The following is a 27,851-nucleotide window of genomic DNA, read 5'->3' as shown; positions in this document are numbered from 1 at the left end:
TTCATGTGCAAAGCTCACCCACTGTGGAGAACCATTATTATGGACACATTAAAATTGATATCCTCCACGGCGCTTGCAAACGACCAATACTCTTATGGTCTTTCAAGTTGCAAACAACCCACTGTGACTTGCTAAACGTTATCCCAGCCCTTCATATTGAATATTTAGATTTGTTTTGACTGCCTTTGAGTTTTTAAAATCCTTTTATAAATGCCTCCGTAAAGTTTAAATCATGAATCAAAAAGAGGGGGAATAAAAGCCAGATTAAGGTCCAGTAGCCGTGCTCCTCACTATAATTGACACATCTAATCATTGTGGGTACTTGATCCTATGTGAAGAGGGTTTAGAAAACATTAAAGCAAGAATGGTTGGAATATACAGTTCCAGGGGGATCTTTGTTATTTGGAAGTGTTGCCCTCACACACCTATGTGGGTGTTATGCTTCATCATCAGGTGTTTTGCTCCTCGTGGGGCCGGCGCTGAAATGACCCACGAGAGGGCTCTTTGTCGAAGATCATTTCTTGTATCAACCGTGACAGTGCAAACGGGTGTGTGGGGTATAATGTGTAATGTGGAGTGTGTGATCTTAAAATTACCAAAAGGAGATCAAGTTTTATGCAGAGACCATTCAGTAAGGTTAAAACTAAGATGCCATAGTGTGTGCAAAGTTATGATACACCACTACTCAGTGAGTGTGTTTTAGTAAACTATCCTGTTTTCACTATTCAGATCGAAATGTTTCAGGCTATGCTGGTCCAGTACTGGATCCTTAGTGTTTCTTCAGGACCAATAAATATGTTCCCTACCCCTGAATTAGGGTGGGTATCTACAGTCTTATTATACTTAATACCTGGTAGTGATACAATAGATCCTAGGTATCTATGTCATTCTCACCCCAGAGCGAATCCATAAATCAACCCCTTCTTATAGGCCATAATGTGCCCTAGGTCAAGGCAGGGGACCAAGAGATTATTGTGGTTTAGTTCTATGCCTGGTAAGTAGCCCATCACCTACCCCTCGCACTGCCTGCCTGAAATAAGGAAGATCCCCTTGGAACCATATATTTCAACCACACCTTTTCTTTAACGTTTTCTATACCCTCTTCAAAAAGGAAGATGAGTAAAGTTGAAAACATACTTTCTATGCCTTAAATGATAGTGTAAATCACTTATTCAAGTTTGAATTAGAGGTTTGCTGTTAAATGCTTTCTTATTGCCTGGAGGAAAAGAATTAACAAAGAGGAGGTAATTAAATTCCAATGGCGATCAAACCAACACATAGTAGGCCAGAAGCATAAGCCCCAAGTAAGGTCACAATTTTACTATCCTCTTTCTAGCGCACAAGTTACTACTTGTGTAACGATATATCTGTAAGAGACATTAGTTAGTGACAGATTCCTTACCTTAGAATATCCCCAGGCTTCAGATTGGATCCGGAAAGTTTTTCGTCAGCAGTACCCCAGCACGTCGGAAGGTGGCGTCGTGCGGCTCCGCGTTCGTCGCTGGTGTCGTATACGCTGAGATGACATCACGGAGACTACTTAGGCACCACCCATGTGGGCTGACGTCAGTTCTGTACACGACTTTTCGCGCCAAGAACACAGAGCCATGCAAGATACTGACCACTGGTGCATTGAAACAAGGGCCCTGAAAGGGATGATCTTAACCCTAGTAATCAGTTTGCAGAACGGGGAGGATGGGTGGAGCGTTAAGGAATCTATCACTAAATGTCTCTTACAAATGTTTTGTTACACAAGTAGTAACTTGTGCATCTGAAAGAGACACGCTAGTGATAGATTCCTTACCTTAGAATAGATAACCCAACAATACCAACCCCGGGGCAGGGTCTGCGAACAAGATTACACCAAAAAGTCACATAGTACAGTGCGGCCAAAGAAGCCGTCTTTTCGGACTTGACTGTCAAGGTAGTAATGCTTGATAAACGTGTGCAGCGAGGCCCACGTAGCTGCCTGACAAATGTCCTGCAAGGGAACGCCACGTCCCAAGGCAGTAGTGGCTGCCGTTGCCCTGGTATAATGGGCCCGCAGCCCCACATGAGGCTCCTTCTTAGCCAATGAGTAACATGCTTTGATGCACAAAACGACCCACCGAGAGATGGTTCGTTTGTGCACGGCCCGACCTTTTTTTGGCACCCACGTAGCCAACAAAAAGTTGGTCATCCACCCGGAACTGTTGTGTGTGTGCTTCAGATAGAATGAGAGCACACATTTTGGGTCCAGACGGTGGAGTCTCTTTTCCTCTTTGGAGGGATGCGAAGGCGGATAGAAGGTGGGCAAAGTGATGGTCTGCCCGATGTGGAAAGGTGTGACAACCTTTGGCAAGAACGAAGGACGAGTCCTTAAAACCACCTTGTCCGGATGAACAGAAAGAAAAGGAGGTTTAGAAGAAAGAGCCTGTAGCTCAAACAATCTTCTGGCAGTGGTGATACCTACCAGTAAAGCAGTCTTTAGAGTGAAAAGACGTAAGGGACAGTTATGAAGGGGCTCAAAGGGAGCGCACATCAAATAGGTCAAGACAAGATTTAAGTCCCATTGAGGCATTATGAAAGGCACGGAAGGAAAAGTGTGCCTAATGCCCTTGAGGAACCGATTAACAACCGGGGACTTAAAAAGAGAAGGTTGATCTGGAAGCCATAGAAAGGCGGAGATGGACGAAAGATAACCTTTTATAGTGCCCAGTGCAGAGCCCTGCTATGCCAAAGAGAGAAGGAACAGAAGAACCTCAGAAAGAGGGGCAGAAAGGGGATCCACAGCTTTCGCTGCACACCATGCCACAAACTTGTTCCATCTGCAGGCGTATAATGTCATTCTGGCAGCCAGTCGCCCCTCCACTAAGACATCACAGACTTCCGGAGGAAGATCGAAAGCTGTCAACTGTCACCACTCAATCTCCATGCATGGAGGTGGAGGCTGGACAGGTTCGGGTGGAGGACCGTCCCTTGATGCTGCGACAGAAGATCCTCCCGAAGAGGCAGTCGGATCAGGAGATCGATCGCCATGCTGAGTAGCTCGGGATACCAGTATCTTCATGCCCAATCCAGAGCCACAAGGACGACTTGGGCTCTGTCGCGCTGAATCTTCTTCAGCACTCTGGGCCGAAGTGGTATAGGTGGAAAGGGGTACAAGAGACCGCAGCTCCACTCACGACGAAAAGCGTCGCAGAGCGAGTGCCGCCTTGGAGATTCCAACGTGCAGAACTGATGACATTGCACGATCTCTTCTGTGGCGAATAGATCTAACCAAGGCACTCCCCACTGCAGAAAGAGACCTTGGGCCACATCCGATTTCAGACGCCATTCGTGATCCATCATGCTCCGGCGGCTGAGTTCGTCCGCCCTGGCATTCAGAGAACCCGCCAGGTGTTGAACCACCAAGGTAATGCCTTGATGTTCCAGCCATGTGCAGAGGCGCAGAGCCTCCTGACATAGGGTCCACGGCCCCACCCCACCCTGTTTGTTTCAATACCACATGGCGGTGGTGGTGTCCCTAAACACCTGAACCACACTTTCCCGGAGAGAGGGAAGGAATGCCTTCAGTGCAAGTCGGATTGCCTGAAGCTCCAAAAGATTGATATGGAGGCGGGTCTCCGCCGGAGACAATATGTGATCCACCACTGCAACTGTCGTGCAGTGCCCTCCGAGATCTGGACATGATTGGATAGGTTTCCTTGATGCTGTGCCCACTAGAACTTCAGGTCCCACTGCAGAGCCTGCATATGCCATCTGGAACGTTGCACTAGCAGGATGCAGGAGGCCATGAGGCCCAGGAGCCGGAGGGTCATCCTGACTGAAACCCGGGATAGAGGCTGAAAGATCGGAATCATAGCCTGAATATCCCGGACTTGCTGCTCGGGAGGATAAACCCGAAACTGCGTCAAATCCAGAAAAGCTCCGATGAAGGGGAGCTTCAGAGAGGGACTCAGGTGCGACTTCGGCACGTTAATGGAGAACCCCAGCAAATGCAGGAGGTCGGCCGTAGTCTGGAGGTGGGAGACAACTGCCTGGGGCGAGCCCGCCGTCAACAGCCAGTCGTCAAGATAGGGGAAGACTGGAACCCCTGACCTGCGCAGATGAGCTGCGACCACCGCCAACACTTTCGTGAATACCTGAGGGGCACTGGTAAGGCCGAAGGGGAGCATGGCAAACTGAAAATGCTCCTGGCCTACCGTGAACCGCAGGTAACGCAGGTGGGCCGGCAGGACGGGGATATGAAAATATGCGTCCTGCAAGTCCAACGCTACCATCCAGTCTCCAGGGTCGAGGGCAGCCAAGACCTGAACCAGAGTCAACATCTTGAACTTCTTCCGGAGGAAGAGGGTGACGTTCCTGAGGTCCAAGATGCCACCTTTCTCCTTCTTGGGGTCCAGAAAAATAGTGGGAATATCAACCACATCCTACTTCTGGCCCAGGAACGCGCTTGATGGCCCCCTCAGCCAAGAGGGCTGTAACTTCCTGTTGGAGAAGCGCAAAGTGATCCCCCGACATGCGGTGGCATGGCTGGGGGTCAGACTCGAAGGGGAGGGAGTAGTCCCTTCAGACCATTTGCATCACCCACCTGTCCGAAGTGACATAACGCCAGTGGCGGAGGTGATGTCGAATCCTGTGGCGGAGGTGATGTCGAATCCTGCCACCCACCGGCGTGGGGTGCACCCCAAAGCTCGGACTAGGAAGGTTTTGAGACGGATGCTGCAGAAGCGGAAGTGGACTGTCCCACACGCTGTCCCCCTGTCCCGCCGAGGCAGGAACGACGTCTGCGGCCGCGCTGAGGTTGGTTCTGCGCGGCTTTTGGCTCAACAAATGTGTCAGGCGCCCCTTCCGTGGCCACGAAAGGAACGGAAAACAGACGTGGCCGGGCACGTGCTGGAGAGACCCAAGGACTTGGCCGTAGCCCGGGAGTCCTTAAAATGCTCCAGCGCACTATCTGCCTTATCGCCAAACAGGCGGGTACCATCAAAAGGCATGTCCATAAGGGAACTCTGAACATCCCTTGAAAACCCAGTGGACCGTATCCAGGCGAGACGATGAAGGGCTACTTTGGTGGAAATCGCCCTACCCAAAGAGTCCGCGGTGTCCAGTCCACACAGGATGGCGAACTTTGCTGCATCTTTCCCCTCAGCCACATCTTGGGAAAGCACTGCCCGAATTTCTTCCGGACAATGAGGCAGCATCTGCGCAACCGTGTCCCACACAGCGTGAGAGTAGCGGCCCAAGAGGCATTCGCTGTTCACTGACCGCAGCCCTATGCTGGCAGAGGAAAACAGTTTCCTGCCAAACTGTTCCAGCTTCTTAGATTCCTTATCCATCAGGGCGCTAGGGAATGCACTTTGGGAGGTGGAGGCTTGGATGACAAGGCTCTCCCGAGTTGGGTGGGTTGTTAAAAAGGCAGGGTCACCCGCAGTCAGGCGATGACGCCTGGCCACATTCTTGTCCACAGGGACCCCCGTGGCTGGCCTAGACCAGGTGCCAATTAACACATCCGCCAACGCCTCACTGAACGGTAGCAGAGGCTCCATAGAGCTTGCCGCCGGCTGAAGGACTTCAGTGAGGAGGTTAGTTTTTAGAGTTACCGTAGGCAGGCCCAGGTCAAGGGCCTCAGCTGCTGTACGGAGCACCCTAGTGTATGTGGCGCCCTCCTCCATGGGCACAGCAGGAGGAGAAAGGAAACCAGGCTCAGAGGAGAGGTCAAGGCCACCTGCATCCTCTGACTCTTCTGCCCACTTCTGTTCCGACTCGCACTGCGGTGCAAGAGGTTGGTCCCCCTCCTCCACAGCCCGAGGCGCAGGCTGCGGTGGCGGGGGAGGAACAGTGGAATATAAATGGTCCAACGGTGCCATTCCCGGTGCCGATCCGGCTCCATATCCCAGTTAGGGTCCCAACTCGGAACAAAAATGTTCAGAAACCCAGGCAAGGACGGAGGTGGTACAAACGGAACCCATTACGGTGCCGGGAATGGAGCCATGGGGGGCGCCGGGGCCAGAGCCGCAGGCGGCGGACCCTGTGGCACCGGGGCCGGAGCCACCGCCGAAGGACCATTGGAGCCGGGCCGACGCCGCTAGCGGCATCTGTAACAGAGCCGGCGGCAAAGAAGGGCCCAAAGGTGGGACAGTGGGGCCCGAAGACGCTCCGGCGGAAGCCCAAGGCCTGAAAAGGTGGTCCATGGCAGCAAGAAAATCTTGCACCTGGGCCGCAGTCGCAGACGGACCCTGATAAGGTGGGTAGGCCGCGGGACTCAGAGGCTCCAACGGAGCCTCGGGGGAGGTACCCCCGGCCCACTCGTCCCCTTCAGGAGACCGATGGGGGGATGTCCGAGAGCATAAGCGCTTCTTCGACTTCTTTTTATGACATCTCTTACCCGATTCCGGGTGTGAAGACTTCGACCTCGAGGAGCGATGATGATGGCTCCACGGACTATCCCTCAATCATCCTCTGAATCTCGAATGGCGCGGAGACGACTGCCGGGCCTCCAGCAGCTTACGGGACCGCTCCCGTAAGGTATTCTGAGCAATGGGTAGACATTCGTAACATGACCGGGAGTCATGGTCGTGCTCCAGGCAGTAGAGACAGACGCCATGGGGGTCAGCCACCGAAATCATACGGCAACAGGCACCACAAGATTTAATCCCAGGTATCCCTACGTGGCACCAGGAGTCAAAGACTCAAAATAGTGGAGACAAAAAGTCTACAAAAAGTTAGTCAAAAAGTGACTAGGGTATGTGCTCTAACAGGATCTGCGCTTGCTGGCGCGGAAAAATAAAGAAATAAAGAACTGATGTCAGTGCGCATGGGTGGCGCATAGAAGTCTCCGTGAAGTGATCTCAGCGCATACGACGCCAGCGGCGAACGCTGAGCCGCACTACACAACCTTCCGACGAGCAGGGGTATTGCTGACGAAAAACTTTCCGGATCCAGTCTGACACCTGGGAATATTCTAAGGTAAGGAATCTATCACTAATGTGTCTCTTTCAGATAAGAGGCTTAATTGATGGAATGTATGCCCCATTTTACTTGTTATTTGTACTGTGCGCATAACCAACATTGGTACAAAGAAAGAGTTACACCTCTCAATATAGTCAAGTGTGGGAAATGGTCTACTCTCCATTCTAGGACAGATATTGAAGTCCTTTAACAAAATCGGCAAAACAATTGTACCTGCCTGCCTTGTAGAAGAAATGTGTAAACTCTTTCTTTCATTCACCAGGTGATTTTGATGGATAGCTCATACACAGTCCATCCATTCAATGATGCATCTAAAAGTAGCAACACTGACATGCAGCTGTTTACACATGGGAGGTTATACAACATTAACACTGCCAACTTTAGAAGTAATTAATTCTGCTTTAATCATATGCCATACAAGAAAGTTGCCGTCTAGGTTTAAACTGGTGCAATGAACAAGTTACTTACCTTCGTTAACGATGTACCTAGTAGAGACATAGTCTAGCTGCATGGCTCTGCGTAGCTTTGTCTCCGGATATGACGTCTATGGAGCCATTAATGTACCTTCCGGCGCGTTAACGTCAGCTTCTTCTGTGAAACTTTCCACGCGGAACGTGGGGTCACAGAAAAACTGGCGGTAGAGAATACGGGAGGGGCAATCTACGAGTCTGGCCTTCCCCGACTAGCTCGAAATCTACATAAGGTCGCATCTGTTTCAGCCCCAAAAAGGTGGAGCCCATCAAATGCCATGTCAAGCAAGGCTGTCTGGACAGTGTACAAAAATCCAGATGCCCGAAGGCGATGCTACAGCCGAAGCCATGGCCTGACCAATGGAATTGGTGGAGTCCATTCCAAACATGACAAACAGTTTTCTTGCCTGGCGACCAGCGAAGATCTATTTGGTCAACTCGTCCTTGTTAGCCTCTGGGAAAAAAAGTAAAGGCTGTGCCAAGGAGTCCCAGGGGCATGAAGAAAATGTCTGAGGACGCAAATAGTGTTGGTGATGCTTAATGCTGCACTAGAAGAGGAAAAAAAACATTTCTGCAAGAATCCTGCCTCCTGGACTCTTTGTTAAGGGGGAGTGGGGAAGGTTCTCCACCTTAGGGGACGCCTTATGGTCTGTACCACGAAGCTACGGTGGGTCGGCTGTCATATAAGGCAAGCAAGATCCCCTGAGGCAGGGTGGTATTAGTGGGCAATAGCAAGGTCTACTGTTACACCGACTGAGGTTTTAACCATGCCCGCAATAAAATATCAGACAATGCCTCAGAAAAGGGGAGTACTGATTAAACGGCAGACTGGCCGGGGTGAAGGACCTCCATGAGAGGGTCCGTAGCCTTCTCCACAGAAGCCAGAGTAAAATGTAATACATCAGCCACTCTTCTCAAAACTTCTGCCAAAGAAGAACTAGCTTGCGAAGCAAGGCCAGGAGGAGATAACAGAGATGAAGCTGGGGATGAATCTAGCCCGCTGGCTTCACCCAGCTCAGCAATCCAGCTGTCCAAAATAGGAGGAGCCACAAGTATTTATTTGCTGCTCCAAGGAGAGTATCTCACATTCTTCTCCCAAGTGGTCTGGTGAAACCCTCACAAAAACCATCGGCACCGAAAACGGCTCCATAACCGCCGTTTGACGGCACCGACCCGGCGCTGTTCCGACGTCTGCCTGGGAAGGGAGAAAAACGTTTGTTGGCGTCGGCTCCAATGTAAGGAGCCAAGGCGAAGTCGACCCCCAAAGCTTACTGTGAGGTCTTGCAATGACTCCAGCTCGCTGTCTTCTGCCACTGTAGAAATCGGCGCTAGTGGGGTGACCGACGTCACATCGGAGTTGACCGATGTCACTGGTGGGGGTCCCGAAAGACAATGCACTGATGTCTCTGTGTCCGAGACTGGAACTGCCACCAAGGGCGAACCTGTCGGCGATGGTGCAGTTACTGCACCTAAGATCTCCCTGGGGCCCGCAGGCGCTCCAGAGGGAGATGAGGGCCCAAATACCAGATGAAGAGCCTTATTGTACTATTGCATCTGATTCCAGGTCGCCCCGGTCCCAGGAAAGGGTGGTAGGCGCGGGAGCGCCACCGGAGTGGAGCCATGGTCCCCAAGAGTTTACTAAGACACAGAGGCCCAGGACTTCCATTTCTTACGACACCGCTTACCATGAGAGGTAGTCGAGACTGGGACAGCTGCTGTTGACCACTGGGAGAAGAGCAGCGCTCATGGGATCGACCCCTGAATCAGGAGGATGATCGACGCCGCGAGGAGGTAGAGGCCTGTAACAACCGTGCCGTCAGAAGTTTCAAGCGTCACTCCCGCAGGGCCTTCGATTTTAACCGCTGGTAGACGTCACACTCGTCGGCGTCGTGATGCTCACCCAGGCACCACATACAGAAAGGAGGTGGGTCCGTACTGGACATATGGCGAGCACAGGAATACAAGATTTAAACCCAGCGGGCAAAAGGATCTAGCAGACTATCTTAGACAAGAAAGCTAGTCACAGCAGGCCGAAAAGCGGCTATAGATACGCTATTTCGGATCCAGGTGCCGCGCAGAAAAAGAAGAAACTGACATTGGCACACCAGAGGGGATTTTTAAGGCTCAATTTATTTTATATCTGGAGATGACGTCTCGGGGAGTTATGTGGCGCTGCCCCCTGGCATGGAGAGGTACTGCTGAGAAAAAAAGTTTCCGGATCCAGTCTGACGCCTAGGGAGAATTCACAAGTTAAGGAATCTGCAGCTAGATGTCTCTACCAGATATGGTGTCTTAAGAAGTTTTTTGGGTCACCTTCCGCATTGAGTACTCGCAGGCAAAATGAGAGTCTGATTTACTTAGTTAGCATTTCTCAAGTATTGCCCAGTATCAGAAAGTTGTCCCTAGGACAAAAGGAACAGAGAGAATGGTACATTCTTGCAGGGCCAGCTGGAGACTATCCAGATCCCTTGTTCTTCGTGTTGTATAAAGCCCTTCACACTCTTGAAGTAAGTTGAGATTTCAGGAGGAGCATGCACCGCACAGGTTTAAAAGAGGGTGCTAGCCGCAAAACGTTTCTATGGATTTTGCTGACTTTTCCACAATATATCTAGTCATACAATTAATTTTTATAGATCTGGTCAGTTGTTGGGCTATATGTGTGCCTCATTAAACCTAATATAAAACAGATTTTAAGGATGATGCAACAATAGAGGGAAGCTCAGAGGTGGAGCAAAACCAATACCTAATTTTGTATGCCTCTGTAGAGCATTAGTTTTGGAAAGGAAATAACGGTTACAGCAATTATTTTTCCATTTCAAGGTGAAGCGCTGAATTCTGCCTGAAAAAAGTGATAAAACGAAAGCATTCGGAATGGTCCAAATGGGCATCGGACAAACATTGGTTACATATGGATAGGGCCATCGAGGGGAGGTCGATATCGGATTTATTATGGAAACCCAAAAAGGATAGGCCCGCCAATGCTTACATTAGCACCCCCCCACGCACCATTTGAGGGTTTGGGACTCCATTTCTGGGGGAGCTGAATGGACTACATTTCCCTCACAATACACGCTGATACACTTCAACCCCGAATTTCCACCAGCTCTTAATGAGGGTTCTTTGATGCTTGGAAGGAGGGAGGATACCTAATGTTACAAGATCTATTTCACAACTATGATATCTTAACCTTTGAGACTTGCAGGATAGAATTTCACTTAGGCCCCGAGGAACACTATCACTACCTTCAACTCAAGCATTGGGCTCTCACATCCCAGATCCATGACGCTGCCACACGAGAGAAGACTACATTTGAAAAATGTGTTCAAACAGCTATCTCTATGAAGGGGGCAATCTCTTTTTATATAAGATTCTACTTGCTTCCACCCCCTCACCGAGACCGAGATATATGGCAATGTGGTAAGGAATAACTCAGAGAGACATAACCGAAGGGGAATGGGCTGGGGTGTGGTCAGACACAGCTACATTCAACCACTCCCTGGAACTGCGGGAGGCTCACACAAAAACCATGATGGATGGGTACCTTTACCCAACCAAGCTTAAAAGAATATTCCCATATCAAAACTATGTTGGGCTATCCCATACCAACTACTTTTGAGGGGGTGCTTCTGGGCATCAGGGACCCATCTCCGACACACCAGACCAAGGCGGACAAGGCCATTCTATGGTCCTCCTTGAGGGCAGCCAAAATCGCCATTGAGGCGTCTTGGAAGAAGACAGCAGCCCCCACCCTTTCGATGTGGCAATCGCGGCTCTGGAGAGAGTGCCGGATATCTTCAGAGACAACTACAAAACTTTGAATATAAATGGGGTCGCCTAGTTTCCTATCTGACTCAGGGACTACACCTGGGACTACCCCTGGCAGTGTGCCTACCCTCCATCAGAGATATGCATCTCTTTCAGTTCTAGTTCATAGATCACCAATACTAAAACAATGCTCTACGGGGCACACCAGGCTGGCTCCCTGGAGAAGATAGACACCACCCATACGGAAGCGGCATCTTCGCTCCAATCTGACCTACAAGCCCAATACACTGCACACTTGACACCACCACCATTCGCTTTTCTTTCGGTTATAGGGGGGAGGGAGAGGGATTACTTTATTTAGGGCTATGTTACCCTCCACATTGGCAGGGTTTAATTTGCTAATGGTCACAAGCAGAAAGGTGGACTAAATGTTTATGCTAATTGTATTGACTACACGTTGTGCTGTTACACTATCAGAAGCTATGTCTACACTGTCACACCTCAGTCAAGGAAGGGTACAGGGTGAGGGGGCGTGGCTTGGCGCGCAAACGGAATGGCCGCTTGATTGAGCGGCTCCCGTCTCCTACGCTACTGATCCTGCAGGAATCCTCGCCGTCTGGTGAACTATCTGGCCCTGCAGTAGCGGAACCGACAATCACCTGCCTCATTCGCACTCGGTCCGACTTTGGGACCGCTGGGAGTCACCCTCGCCGAAATATCCGCTCCGGAACTTTCACCGGCGCATTCCCGGATCCCGCAGAGGTGCAAGCATCGGCCTCTGGCGCTCACGCGAGGCCGGGGCGGACCACGAGGCACAGGGCCCCAGGCAAGTGACTGACCGCTGTATCCTGCCGCGCCCTGGTAAACAGTACTGGGCTGCGCTGCTCGGCCCTCGTCTGCGGCGGACATCCTCGCAGGGCCGCACACACCCTCCTGCTTGTGGACTGGCGGAGAGTGCTGGCTGCGATAACAGCGACACAGCTACTGGCGGAGGGGAGCGGCCATTAGCTACTGGCGGCGTCCATGAGTGAGGGCGCGGGGGAGACCTGCGCCGGCAGAGCTGCCCGCATCCATGTGGCGTCCAGACCCACGCAGTGAGTACCAGACCACATCCTGGGCAGTGCCCTGCCGCGGCTGCTAGTGTACGGTGGGCTTGATTGGCGATCGTAGACGTCTCTCCAGTGGACGGCCTGACCTACCTTTGCTGCAATTCGGCGGGGCCCGGCCGGCGCAGCGGACTGGTCTGCCCCTCAATCCTGCTCGGATTGTCCAGCTGACATTCTGCACTGCATGTACACTCGGCGGGGGGCCCTGGATGTCCATAGGCTGACCTGCGAATCTCCAGCCCGTGAGGTACGAGCAGGTGCTGTGTAAATTGTGGTTCCCCTCCATCCCTGCCATACCATACTGCCTGCTGCGAGGGCCACGGGGGACGGACCTCACTACTCTCTCTGCTCACGTAGTGACCAGTACTTGCCCTGTCGGACCCCACGTCGATGGCTCACGAGCGGCGCAGGGGCACGATGGTGCGCCCGGAGCACCGTCAAGCGAAGCTCAGCTTTGAGAGCGCCAAGAAGGGCTCAAAGTCGACTGGGGGGGACCCTGGGCCTGGCGGCGCGGGCTCTGCTGCTGCGCCCTCCCCCCCGAACGCGTCTGATCTGCAAGGCCTGTTCCAAGAAATGCGCCAAGGATTTGCCACTGTGGTGGAGAAGGTGGACGGTATTACATCTAGGCTGGACGCACTAGTTCACAAAGTTGACCAGCATGAGGAGAGATTGGCCGCAACGGAACAACGTATATCGGACGCCGATGACCTCACTGCCACCCACACCTCCCAACTTGCTCGCATGGATAGCCTACTCAGGGTCATAGCGGCCAAGAATGAGGAATTGGAAGCCCGTAGCCGACGCAACAACATCCGCGTCACGGGCGTTCCGGAATCCACGGCTACTGGAAGAATGGAACTATACGTCGAGTCCCTCCTCCGGGCGTCCATAGGGGAGGATGCCTTCTCTTCTCAGTTCATTGTGGAGAGGGCGCACAGATCCCTGGCTCCTATGCCGCAGCCTGGACTCCCGCCCAGGCCTATCATAGCCCGACTATTGAACTACCGTGACCGGGATGTCGCCTTAAGAGCTGCCAGATCTACAGGCACCCTGCACTACAATGGAGTTGCTTTCTCTCTCTATCCTGACTTTACCCCCATTGTGCAGGAGGAAAGACGGAAGTTTCTGGCAGTCAAGAAAAAACTGAGAGAGGCTCAGATAGACTATGCTTTGCTATATCCGGCCAGGCTACGGGTGACACTCCAGGGTAAACAACGCATCTTCACGGATCCAAATAAGGCTGAAGACTTCCTGAAACATCATCTCAGAGCACGGAGGGAACGGCGAGAGGATCATGGGGTACCCGAAGAGGACATGCCCCCGGCAGTTAATGAAGTTTGACGGATTCTGCCATCCCCATAAGTATCTGTCTTCTACCTGCATTACTATTATTGACTACTATCTGTTGCAAACTTTGGTGCTGATATAGGTCCTGAGGGCTGAGAATGACCGAGACCCCAGACGGTTTCAGATATGTAGGAACTGCCCCCACTGTCCCAGCCTTAGCCATGGATGGTTTCGATTGTGAGGCGTTTGGGAATGGGGGCGGCTGTGTGCCTTTGCTAATGTTCCCCCTACGGGAGTACCCCGCTGTTCTATTCAAGTTGTGGGAATTTCTGGGGAGTGGGCGGTGGGAGGGTGAGGATCGGAATGGCTACTGGCATGATTGGGATGCAGTGGTGGGTGGGGGGGTGGGGTATGGTTCGGGGATGGTTGGTTTGTTGAAGGCGACATTTGGGTGGCTGCTACCGGTGTTCTGTGTTTTTGTACATAAGATGTTGCAATTTGGGAGTCTAAGATTGCGCAGTGTTTTAGTTAGGCCCTGTCTGTGTAATGGCTAACTCTGGGACTACTGTACCCTTGCACTGCCTGTCGTGGAACGTCCGAGGGCTCAATGATGCTAAAAAATGTATAAATGTAATTGCATATTTAGATCGCCAACAGGTACAGATTGCTATGCTACAGGAAACGCACTTAGATCCACAGGGACGCTCTACCTTTGGTTGTAAATGGGCTGCTGCTCGATCATTCTCGTCCTACTCCTCATATGCCAGAGGGGTTGTCATCCTGGTTAAACGACATGTCCCCTTTCAGGTATGTGGAGAATTGACGGACAAGGAAGGCCGCTATGTACTACTCTGGGGGCGGCTGGGCCGCGACACAGTCACATTGGTTAACTGCTATGCCCCAAATGTTGATGTGCCCTGTTTCTTTACCATACTGTGGGGTAAGATCTTGGACGTTGGTTCCCGCCACATCATATGGGGAGGTGATTTCAACATAGCGCTGGCGCCACACTTAGATAGGGCTGATGGTGTGGCAATTTACAAACCCAGATCACGAGAGGCATTAGAGGGGGTGCTCTCGGAGGGCAGTCTACTGGATGCCTGGCGACAGCTACATCCTGGCCGCAAGGAGGGCACACACTTCACATCTCAGACTGGCACCTGGGCGCGCCTTGATTACTTTTTTTTGACTCGTGAAACAATGCCTGGGATGAACGCGGTGACACACCTCCCGCGAACCTATTCAGATCACAGCCCGGTACTGCTGTCTGTTTTACTACCGGGTTGGGACTACCCTCGGATGCGTTGGCGGCTGCAACCGACGGCCTTGCTGGATGAGGTTTTCCGAATTGAACTGGGGGATGAGATCGCTGCTTTCTTCCCTCGGAACAAGAGCTCTGTTGCATCCGTCGAGACTATCTGGAAGGCGTTCAAGGTCACAATTAGGGGCCACTGCATGTCTAAGAGCTTTGGGGTGTTGCGTGACATACAGCGAACAATCCGGAAGCTTGAGGCTGAGTTGAGGGCGTTGGAGGCGAGAATGGTGGAGGGCGATCCCACTGCTGTACACGCTGAGTTCAGGGACAAGCTCACACACTATGAAGAAGAGGCGAACAGGGAAACTAGGTTCAGGAATAAATATTGGCAGGCGAGGAAATATTGTGAGGGCGATAGGCCCGGCAAGGCACTGGCTATGTTGACGGGCCCGCCGCGAGTGGACAATACTGTCATTGAAGTGGTCAATGGCCGAGGGCATACTGTCAGAGACTCGGACGACTTGTTAGATGCCTTTGTATCCCACTATCGCACCCTATACACCACAGTCACCACTCCTGAAGTCCAGTACGACGTTTTTCTAAATGACATAGCCTTATGCTGGTTAAGCGATGTCGACAGGCAATTCCTTGCTGCCCCTTTTGAATTGGAGGAAATAAGAGATGCCATCATGTCACTGCGTAATGGGAAGGCACCTGGCCTGGACGGTCTTCCCGCTGAGTTCTACAAAACTTATGTGGATGTCATGGCCCCGGTCCTCCGAGAGGTTTTCACAGAGTCCTATGAGGACGGTGTCCTCCCTGGTTCCATGCGCGAGGTCGTCATTACCTCGTTGCTGAAACCTGGTAAAGCTCCCACATCCTGTGACTCGTATCGCCCCTTGTCGCTCTTGAATTGCGATGTTAAAATCCTGGCAAAAGTCCTAGCCACTAGGTTATCTCTCCTTATGACCCGGATAGTATTACCCGACCAGTCTGGCTTTGTCCCTGGCCGATCCACTTCGCATAATCTTCGCACCCTTTTTTCCCTACTCCATACGATTCATCCTGACCTCCCTGTCGCAGCGATTTTTTTGGACGCCTCAAAAGCGTTCGATTCTGTCGAGTGGCCTTATTTATTTACCGTTTTGACCCGCATGGGATTCCCCGCCATCTTTGTCTCCTGGGTCCGTCTATTATATACCCGGCCTACTGCCAGGGTGCTGATCAATGGTCATCTCTCCACGCCGCTCGATATCTCCAGGGGCACGCGGCAAGGGTGCCCTTTATCCCCCCTATTGTTTGCAATTGCTGTCGAACCCCTAGCATGCCGGCTCCGCCAGCTCCATGGTGAGGGAGCGGTTCGCTGCCTCCAACGCCAAACTGACGTATCCTTATATGCGGACGACATGACTTTGTTCGTTAAAGACCCAGTACATAATCTGAACCCTCTACTCAGAGAATTTGTGGTTTTTGGACGTTTGTCGGGGGTTCAGATAAACTGGGCGAAATCCCAATTTTTTCCACTCACGGCTGCTGTACCAGACTTTCCCCTGGATTACCCCCTGGAGCGATGCATGTCTGATCTTAAATATTTGGGCATACAGATCTCGCGAGACAAGGATGAGATTCTTCGCTCTAATTATGGGGTGGCTGTGACAAGACTCACTACCCTGGTTGACCGCTGGATCACCCTACCCATCTCCATGGCAGGAAGAGCTTCCCTGATCAAGATGGTGGTGCTCCCACGCTTTCTCTATCTTTTTCTTAATATCCCCTTTTACCCGGGAGCCTATTTTTTCAAGACGCTGCGATCTGAGCTGTGTCGTCTCTTCTGGGGTGGCAAGGGCCCGCGACTTAAATGGTCACTGCTGATCCTGCCGTACGATAAAGGGGGGGTTTGACCTTCCGGACTTCGAAGCCTATTATCTTTGTGCACAGGCACACTATGCGTACCACTGGCTTCGCCCTACTCCCTTTATGCCTCAGCTGGCGGTGGAGGACTGGATTGCCAACCCCCTGCCATTGCAGGGTCTACTGCACTGTCAGCCCTCCGCCATTACGACGCCTCACACGTCGGTCACATGCACTGTTGATGCGTGGCGACGACTGGCTAAAAGACTGCATTGTGAACTTTTATACTCTCCCCTGCTGCCTCTAACATATCATCCCGAGCTTGCACTCCTGCAGGAGAAAGGCTTTCAGCGCCTTTGTGCGGCCCTGAAGATCATGAGCTGGGGGGACATGTTTACCGGGGGCCAATTTAAACCCGCTGATGCATTCTTCAAAGATCATGCACGCACCCCTCTCGAGGTGTTTTATTATCTACGACTCCGCCAGGGCATGCGGGCAATACTTCCTGACTACCCTGCGGAGCCTGTCGTCTCGCCTCCACTTCATTTCCTGCTGAACTCGAGTGATGGTTCGCATTTGGTCTCGGGTATGTACCGCCATATCCGCGCGGATAGCCCGCAGCCTGTGACCTCTGCGAGAACGCGTTGGGCTGCTGAACTAGCAATTGACATCACTGAGGACCAATGGATATACTGCTGTACTCTTACGGCTCGTATATCGGCGAACAGTAGGCTCAAATTAATTCATTACAAATATTTACAGCGCTTGTACTATACCCCCGTCAAAAAATTTAAGTTTCACTTAGCTGACACGGATCGCTGCGACCGCTGCCGCGCAGAACATGCAGACTTCTTGCACCTTGCTTGGGAATGCCCCCCCTTACAGACCTACTGGCAACAAGTACATACTGCTTTAGAATCCATGATTGGGTCATCCATACAACCTGACCCTCTGCTCATGCTGTTGGGGCACACACCACACATTCCCTCACTACACAGAAAGTTTGTGGACATTGCGCTCCTTCTGGCAAAGCGGCGCGTAGCATGCAGATGGGGGCGTGGCAGAGCTCCCAAGTTCAAAGAATGGCTTGCTGATATGACATACAGTCAGGATCAGCACACGGCATTTGCTGACCTACTTCCCGTATCCAGTAGGCCGAGAGACATCTGGCAGCCCCTGGTAACTTATCTTCTAGCCCAGAACGCTTGTGATGTAGAACTACCGCGAGATCCCACTGGTGATGGTGTTGATTGCCTAGCGTAAGGTGCCTCAGTCACCCGTTCATGTACATCGCCTCTGCTATTGTGCCTACTGCACTGTCCATCGCAAAAGTATGCTGTGATACACTCCTGCCACCTACGTGATGAAATGCTGCTGTTACTCTTGTGTATCTCTAAATGCTTTTTGACCCTATGACGTATTGTGTATTACCCCTGTGATTGTTCCCTGTGCTTGATTACCGCTATTCTACCCCTGTTTCTGATGTATAACCTACATGTTACTGCATTATTGCTGCCCAAGCCGTTTAGAGGTAATTCACTGTACTGAGACTCTTGACCCCACTTTGTTGTTGATTTATGAACCACAGACTCCGGCCGTTGTAATGTCGCTCTGAATGTACTGTCTTGTTTTTACTTGTTACAAAAACTCCAATAAACAAAGTTTAAAAAAAAAAAAAAAAAAAAAAAAAAAAGGTAGGGTACAGGGTGTCGTGCTTTGTGATACAGCCACCAACTCTAGTCCGTGTAGGGTACGTATTCTGTTACCAGAGGAATCAAATGAGCTTTGTTGCAATAGACAAGAATATACTCAAACAGTACATGCTATCAAGCTTGACAAAGACCATGCTCAGGTTTGCAGTTAATACGAGAAATATGACAGTTCTGAAGATGTTGATGGATCTCTTGAATGACTCTGTAACTACGAATTAGCCGCATAAAACCAACATCCAAAGATCTTTGGAAAATGTATTATCTTGCTTGTTTGTTATTACTGTGCAAAAAATTTTTTATAAATATAAATTTTTTCAAAAAGCATTGTGTGAGGGTGAAAAGGTTTCGAACACCGTTCTCAATCTTATCTAAAACTGATGCATAATGAACTTTATTTGTGCAAGTTTTAATATATAGTGACAGTAGCAGCTTGTGTAAGAATGGCCACAACACTGTAAAATTAACTTGCTCTTAGTAAGGGTCTGCACTAGCATTCTTGCCTATAACACACAGAGGCACAAGCTGCCCAAATGTAATACAATTGGGCTCTTTTCAACTGTACATCAACGATTTGGAGGTTGGGCACAATCATGAATATTTTACCATACACATATATTTAGTGCCTTCATGCGTAATCTTGAACTTTGCTGTCACACTAACGCGATTTTAATGTTATCAATGCATTCTATTGTCTTTGTCTTTATGTTGTTATGGTTTTTATTAACTAAACAATGAAACAACCAAATGTGAGTGTTTTAAAAGAAGCAAGAACAATCACATTTTTTGCTTTTAGATTAATAATGTAACTTTTCCTCTGCAGGGATCTAATAACATGTATTATCAGGAGTTTCTTTTTAAATTGCAGGAGATTATTAAAACCATGTTTAAGATACTAAAATGTGGATCCATTTTCCAAACATCTCTTAAGACTAATTGAATTACCTCAGCAGGAGCTAATGAAACGTGTTAACAGAGTGCCTTATTAGGAGCGGAAATTGCAACCCAAAAAAAAACAAGCTTAAAAAAATAAAAATATGAACCAACATCGAGAAAAAAAGGATGACTAAACGGGATGGTTTACTGGCCAAAAGTTGCTTTCTTACTTAAACAGTAAAAGTGTGAACCAAAATCACAAAAGTGAAAATGTCTAGACTTGATAATTTACTAAACTAAAAGTAGCTTTCTGCAACCCCTTGGCCCTAAGCTAGTTGGGACAGCGGTGCTATTATTCTGTCTGTTCATATATCCACTAGCAGCCACACCAAATTATAATAGTAAAATTAAGAAATTTCTATCCCATTACGCAGTTGTTTGCCCTTTTTATGCTCAGACAGCCCAACCTCATTGGGCCGGGTTGCATGTTGACCAGTTCTGCACATAGCCCAAAGCATGTCCGTGGTTACAACCATATCTAATTTGGTTCACCAAGTCCAGCCTGGTACAGCACATCAGTCCTGTTGTGTTGAAGTAGTGTATCTGCTTTTGGACATACTTTTGACTGGGCATGCCGACAACTTGTGAGCAAGGCAGTGACCTGAGTTCATCAACACATTTTCCACATTTTGACAAGACCCATATGTCAGACTGTTTAAAGCTGAGCATGGAAGCATCTTGGCACGTGGGGGCCCCTTGGGCCAGGCGGACTGGCTAAAATAGTTCCCTCCTGGTTGAGTCTTAAGACCCTCGTGGGTAAGTAGTGCGCTTTACTAATGTTCTGATTGATTGATTGAATTTGGGGCAACAGGACAGTAGGTGCAGCCATGATTTATATTTATAGCTGCACAGACTGCATTCTCTGGCTCCTCCTTTGTCGGCTCATGCTGGGTTAAAGTTTTTCACCGGTAGTCCTAAAAGCCGCATGTACAGGCTAGACCTACGGTTCTGCCTGTTTAGAGCTTCCAAAAGATATTGTTGCGGCTTCCCCACCAAATAGGAACTGTTCAGAGGAAATAAGGCAGACTAATTAATTTAAAACCTTGGGTCCTGATCCCTTGAGATTTCCCTCAGTTTCCTGTTTATTGCTTTTTTCTACGTTGTGTAGGGTACGTCCACATTTGTCAAAGCTATTTCTTCTATGTTAATAGACTTAATGGTGTCCTGCAGTTAGTAATGGCACAGATTATCCAGAGACTCAAAGATGCATTTCAGGGGTCCCTTTAGGGAGTTGTCATGGGGCTTCGTGACCCTAATGTAGTATTTCAGTAGGGCGGGTTTACGGTGTAGAGATTGCTTCACCAAGCCGAAATCCAGTTTTAACCTTGACCATCGAATGTAGCATGGCGGCTGGAAGATTTTTCTGTAAGCAGTACAGTGAATAAGCTCCAGAGCAGAAGCCAAGGCACCTAGATCGGCTTGATGCCCATACTGCACAGCTAGGAGAAGAGTTGAGATAATAACCCTGAGAATGGGCATGACTGATTGTTGGAAATGGGATCCCTGGCTGGCCAGGGCTTTCGCCAAAGTCAGTCAGGAGACCACCACTCCCAAGTCAGGGCAAGGGAGTTACACGCCAAGATAACCCCTGCTCACCCTCTAGGTAACGTGGCGCGAGCAGCAAGGCTAAACTTGGAGGCGATGTAAGTTAAGTATTTGCGCATGCACCCCAGCAACAACACCCAAAGGCCCACCACAAAGGAAACTCCACACAAGGTTATATAAAAATAGCCTTTGTATTACACCAAAACACATTAGATAAAACACACACTTTACAATGTGCCAGAGGCACGGGCAGAATTTACAAGGGATTATTTACAAGACAGGGCCACCTGGACCACTGTCAGGAATAGCACTTTCTGAACGTAGAATACAATACTTGTAGGCCTAGAACTTAGAACATAGCCTATCAGACAGTACCTTCCGTCCTGGTTGCACGGGATAATGCGAGTGACCTCCTTAGTAAGCTTGAGCGGGCGACCCAGCGAAGCGGCGCGGCTCAGGGGAGAGCGGCGCTGCTCGAGGCTTGGACGGGCTGCCGGCACGGTACAAGCGTTTCTCTGGGGCGACCAATGTGTGCGGTTCAGAAGAGGAGGGGAAGGCAGGATGCGGGCGACCCAGCGAAGCGGCGCGGCTCAGGGGAGAGCGGCGCTGCTCGAGGCTTGGACGAGCTGCCGGCACGAGCTGCCGAGGGGAACGAGCGAGGCACACTTCAGCGAGGCCCCAGGGGCCCAGGGAGATCAGACAAGTCCCAGCAATTTGGCAGGGAAGGCACCATAGAGTCCACTGGTCCTGGGACTCTGGTCAGGGGGCAAGCTTAGTATCAAGCCCTTGGGATCACTTATAACAGAAGATCACTGTAATACAAAATAAGACATAAAGCACACAACCAGTACCCACTGGTAACTGGTAAGTCCCCCCTACGCAATCCTAACCACCCTAGGAACAGGTCACGCAGGGAACCAGGACCTTACTAGCACCACCTGCACTAGCAAGAACAACCACCTCAGTATCACAATACAAGTAGGGGCATAGACCTGGGGACAAAACACATGATGCAGAACCTACATTCAGCGGTGTAAGGAACACATGACGCATCGACACACGTTCAGCGGTGTAAGGAACAGGGCACATAATGTATCAACAACACATTCAGAGGTGCAGAACACAGGGTGCGCAAAACATACTACACATTGTACATTTCCTAACACCCAAAAGCAATAGGACATAGATCACAGCATCTAAACCTCAGTTAGCGCATAAATCACCTTTAGCGCAGAACTCACAAAGTCCAGGTTGCGCCACTGCGCCAAGACCTAAACGTAGCAGCTGCCCACTACTTGCTGGGCAGCTGAGGGACAGAACAGGGGGCCTAAACGCTGCAGCTGGGGGAAGGCCAGGGATGAAGGAGTGCGCCTCACTCCTCAGTTCACAGTACATGTCCCTAGAAAAGAAAGACCTATACGGTGCAGCTGCCCACTACTTGCTGGGCAGCTGGGAATCATTTAAATGGGGCATGAGCTCTCAGTAGCCCTGAAACAACATGTGCCACACCTGGGAGCCATCTGGCTCTGGAAATAATGGTGTGCATGGGAGCGCTCTGACTCCTTAGAAATAACTGTCCCCATCGTTGGAGCCCTCTAGGCTCTGAAAATCAGCATGTGGCCCCTTTGGTCCTCGGGGCTACACAAATACAATAATGCCCCCTGGGAGCCTCGTGGGATCAATAATCTCCCAAAGCCATCATTGGAGCCCCTCACGGCTCTGCTGAAATGCCCGGGGACTTGGAAACAATGTCCGCTGGGGGAGCGACCCACTGCCTTCTGGGGCCACTCTACCCCTTCAGGAATGCCCTCGTGAGCCTCTCAGGGCTCAAGACAGTGACACCCTGCCACACGGAGCCTCCCCTAGCCCTTCTCACTTACCGGGCTACTCTGGCGGGGGCTCCTGGCGGGTTTCGCGCTGCTCCTCTTCTCGGGCTGCGGGGCTCTCCTCGGCCACGGAGCCCCGCCTGCCGCTTCCCTCTTTGCTTTCCGGGGCGGCCCCGGGGCTCTCCCTCACTCCTGGGAGCCCCGGGCCGCAGGGATTCGGCCGGCATTCTTCCTCTATTTTCCCCGGTGGCAGCGCTGGCCAATCACAGCGCGGCGGCGGGCGGGACTTCCTCAGGCAAACCGGAAGTCCCGCCCCGCATCAGGCACCGTCGTGCCTGACTTCCTGTTTTGCGGCGCTCGGGCCGCGGCGGTGAATCTCAGGGGCATTTCAGAGGGATGGCACCCTCGAGATTAAAATAAACAGCGAGGTGGGCACTCGCTCGTTTTAAGTAATAAACAGGGGCAAATAACGCCGGGTGGGCACCGGCTGAGATCAATAGCGCTTCCAAGCGCTAAAAGGCAAATAAAGCGCTCGCCCAGCGCTAGGCACACAGAATACCGCTCTCCTGCACCAGGGGTCAATGGAAAGCGCTCCCAAGCGCTAGGAAGGAGAATACAGCGCTCCCAGCGCTATGAAGGCACAAAAAGCAACAAGTCCTTCAGTATTCCAGCATCTTAGCAGTCCAGGGGCTGGGCAGGGCTCAGGGAGGCAAGCCTTCCCCTGAGCCCAAGCAGCAGCACGCCCCTGGCAAGATTCTAGTTGGGAACAAGAACATTTTCATGGGGTCACAGCCCCTCTTTTATACACCTTTTCCCTTTGTCTTTAGGTGCAGGGTGGGGGCAGAACCAGTCGCAGCTGGTTCTTGAGTACTTTGTTTACCTCAACCACCCTCTCTATTCACTGGCAGGGCTTGGGTCATTAGACACACCGCAGGGGGGCGGAGCCAGCATTGTGTGGGGAAAACCCAGCCCATCCAGGACACAGGTACACTCCTCCCACACATCACTCATGCTAATCTCACACTCACCACCGGGCAGACCCATCCAGACTTCCTGGAGCCTGGCATGCCAGCCAGCTCCAGCCAATCACGCTCCAGCACCCTCACTGCACACATATCTCAATGTCCAGAAGTAGCACTTCCCTTCTAGACACATACATGCTGCATACACCATCTCGCAGCATTCACTCTCACGAGTTCACACATACTAAACTCGAGCCTGCACTCCCCACGCATCAGGAACTACCAGGGACACACACATTCCCCATGCATTCCTATGGGAGGGCAGGCCTATCTCTCACACGCACTCAGGAAGCGCACGCACTTTACACTGCGCCACAGTGTCCAAGTGCGCAAAGACCAGAAATCACTACATTTCAAGGCAAAAAGTTCAGGGGTGAACCTGCCACAAGGCCCAAGTCCAACACAGATGCACTGCTGAGTGTCAGATTCAATTGATTTAGATCCTAGATGATTGCTGCCCCTTTCTTCTTAAACATCTTAACACATGTGGTGTGTTTGGTGTTTTCTGCGAACCAGACTTCCAGGTAATTATATTTCATGGCAGTGTTGATGATCATGCTACCCACGTGACAATTAAGGTGCTTCTTATGTCTGAATCTTCCAAAAATGAGGACCTTTGTCTTGTTTACTCTGAGGGGATATTCCACATTATAGGCATTTAGAGCGTACAGAGCCCGTTGAATACCTGCTTTGGTGTGGTTCATATCACAACATCATCTGTGAAATGGATGATGTTGAGTTTGGTTGGCCCACGTTTGGGGAGTACTAAGCAGCTGCTCTCCATATATTTCCCCAAGTGTCAGGAAACCTTTATCCTGTGCTAGCGTCAATCCAAAAAGATCTGCCCTACACTCTCTAAAGTTATTGTTTGCCAAATATCCAGACTGGAAAAGAATTGGCCCCTGCTGGAGAACTTCCCTTCGATCATGAAGAACTTCCCTTCGATCAGTGTTGCACGAATTAGGAAGTTTCCTAATCACAAAACGAGAACCTCTCTTACCCACTTCCTGTAGAGGTGTGCGGTCCAGTTGTTTCCCCTCGAGACGTACTTAAGTACCCAATGCACCTGCGTGAGTTTCGCGCAGCGCACTTCAACTGTGAGAATTCTCGAGGGGCGCTAGGTGGCGAACGACCAGGATGGCCGCACGCCTGTGAGGCTCCAGCCCTGCCGAGTAGGAAATTAAACATCACGCCCATATTGCACTCCATTTTCGAAGTTTAAACCCCACCACAAGTTGCCCGCTACGCTGTTGATGCCGGAGACACAATTTTGCCCGAGTAGCCTAGAGTAAGACTGAAGCAGGAGCCGCGAGAGCTGGAGGCGGTCTGGGGCGCGCTGACCCTGGAGCTGCATGACGGCCGTCTAAGCTAGGGCACACAGAGGCTTTGTGGGCCTGCTGCCCGGAGGCGCGAAAGATTACTGACGGAGGAGTGTTGCCCTCCCCGAACTCTGGCTGCGTGCTGAGGGCGCCAAAGCTGACAACCGTCAGTGCCCTGTGGGTTGATCTGGACCATGTTGCCTGCATCGTTGGAGCCGTAGAGGCTCGATTGTGGTGACTGCTCGTGGTCGGGTGCCGGTTGGGGGATATCGCCACATCAACTGTTTTCCCCTTGCCCGTCGGGGCGCTCTCAGGCCCTTCACCCGCCACTACAATACTGCTGCCTGGGACTGTGAGCGGCTGCCTTTCCTCCCCCTCTGACCGCCGCACAGCGCTCCCACCATTTTGACCTGCTACGGCACTGCTGCATGCGGGGATTGGAACTGGGAGACACTGCCAGCTGCACTTGCACATTGCATGAAGGGCTTGGTGGCTGCTTGCTGCCCGTATCATCCTGCACAACAGATGCTCCATTGCCTCATTGCCTGCGCCTAGCCACGATACCTTGAGACCACTTCCTGTTGCAGCCATTTTAGGGGGACTGGAGAGCGCGCTTCTATAGTGGAGAGTGCCTCCAGCTGTGACGTGACTTGTCTCATCGTCGCGGACCCTGGAACACTCAATTGAACGCTCCGCCGCCTACCGGACTACGGTCTCCTGCTGTGAGCGGACCTGGATAATTAGCGCTGTGTGAGCGACTGGCTGGGCCTGGAGTCGTGCCCTGGGGACCTGTAGGAAGCCTGTCAACCCTGCTGTCCCTGTGCCGCTGCCGTCCACTATATTGGCCACTGCAAGAGAGCCAATTCTCTAGCTGCCCCACATAGCTGCTGCATTGCTTTGCTCCCACACGACTGTAGGTGACGCATACAGTCGGGGTCCTGCGCTTCCTGTCTGGATACACTTGCCAGCTTGCGCCATGGGACGCACAGACGCTAAACAGTCCAAGATCCCGTTTGAAGCACGCAAGACCCCAAGATCGCAGTCTGCAGACCACGGGGAGTCCGACGCCGCTGACGCACCTGAAGGAGACTGGAAGGCACTCTTCCTTGGTATGAGGCGGAGTCTCACAACCATAGACGCTAAAATAGATACCATGAACGTGGGGATGGATTCTGTGGTTGCCAAGTTGGATCAGCATGAACAACGCCTAAAGGAGGCTGAAACTAGGGTATCAGATCTAGAGGATGGAGCTACCACGAGCAGAGGCCAGATGCTACAGATGGAAAAGCTACTCAAAGTAATAGACGATAAAAATGAAGATTTAGAGGCCCGCTCACGAAGAAATAACGTTTGCATCCTTGGCCTGGCAGAAACTACCAACTTCAAAGAGAAATTGAATGTGGACCTGTTTGGTAGAGACTCTTTCTCGGCACACCTCACGGTGGGGAGAGCGCATAGATCTCTGACGGCCCGCCCACCCCCGGGGGAGACACCGCGGCCCGGGATCGCCCGCCTGTAAAACTATCGAGATAGAGACACCATCCTTCGCCTAGCTTGGGACAATATGAGAACACAACGCTGGCCTTCTTTCCGGATTTTACGCAATCAGTGCAAGATGCTAGGAGGAAGTTAGCTGCTGTCAAGAAAAAACTTCAATCTCAGCAAATCCCGTACGCTATGTTATACCCGGTAAAATTGAAGATGACCCACCATGGGTTGCAGCACTATTTTATAAACCCACAACAGGCTGAAGATTACCTCCGGTGACACCGCCGCTCTGTGATTGCGGAGTTGGACACCCGAGAGCGTTCCAGATCTCAGTCGCCTCTATCAAATCCCAGCTGAACTGCACAAGATACACTGGTATACTCTGGATTTCTTACTCACTCTCCGTGCACAAAGAACTATACTATGATGGTGATGTATGCACATGTTTAAAGTTGGGTAAACTTTCCTGCTCGGCGACTTGCCTCCGTCCCGCCGTAGCTGCCTGCCACCATGGCGAGGGCAGCGAGCGGGTGTGAGTAAGGAGGGAAGTGGGCGGGTCGTGTGCCCTTAGTGAGTTACCAACAAGGGCGATCCCCCTGAAGTTATAACTGGGAGAGGTTGAAAGAAGTTAATTAATGTCTCATCAGCCCTGATTGTTCCAGGAATGAAATAGCTCCTTCTCAAGAACTTTGTGAGAATCTGGCTAGCTTCTTCCAGGAAAAGATCCAGCTGATTATTGATGATCTTGTACTTGCATCCTGATATATATATTTATGTAGGATAATATTTAGAGTTTTAATTCTCTATGGGAATTATTTGCCACATTACAATTTCGGAAGTGTGGTGATTGGTTCCAAACCTAGTCTAAATCTGTTAAGACGTGTTCCCAAATTATAGTTTTTTAATACTTACATCTTTTTGAATATTGTGAAATCAATGGCGCATCGATAATTGTCTGGATTCAAATATCTAGTTTGATTCTCTATTTTCCACAGAATAGGAGCATGCGGAAGTCTGCCTCCGGTGTGGATGAGTGTTTCGACATAAATGATATAAGTGGCACGCTGAAAATTGCCTAGATTGGAGTATCTAATCTCATTTTTTATGGAACACTAGTATGTGGAAATACGCCTCTAATGAGGACGAATGTTACGACATAGATTATAGACTATGCGTGCTAACACATCATGTGTACCCATTATAATTGTTCAGTCCCCTATCCATCTCCATGGAGCTTTGATCGTGCGGGTTTCTTTGTGGCTTCCTCGGAAGTCCGTTGTTTATTTTGATCATTGCGGTCGAGTCTTGGAAGTCCGCT

At 50.8% G+C, this 27,851-nt stretch overlaps 1 protein-coding gene across 4 annotated transcripts in view; it reads right to left on the bottom strand.

Annotated features, from left to right (window-relative positions):
• HECTD4 (HECT domain E3 ubiquitin protein ligase 4) overlaps nt 1-27,851 on the bottom strand; it is a 2,216,728-nt gene that overhangs the window by 920,187 nt on the left and 1,268,690 nt on the right. The gene's annotated exons all lie outside the window — the stretch shown is intronic.

Source organism: Lissotriton helveticus, chromosome 11, assembly GCF_964261635.1.
Source record: "Lissotriton helveticus chromosome 11, aLisHel1.1, whole genome shotgun sequence".
Taxonomy (NCBI): Eukaryota; Metazoa; Chordata; class Amphibia; order Caudata; family Salamandridae; genus Lissotriton; species Lissotriton helveticus.
The sequence above is the reverse complement of the archived record's forward strand: the minus strand, read 5'-3'. Positions and strand labels throughout refer to the sequence as shown.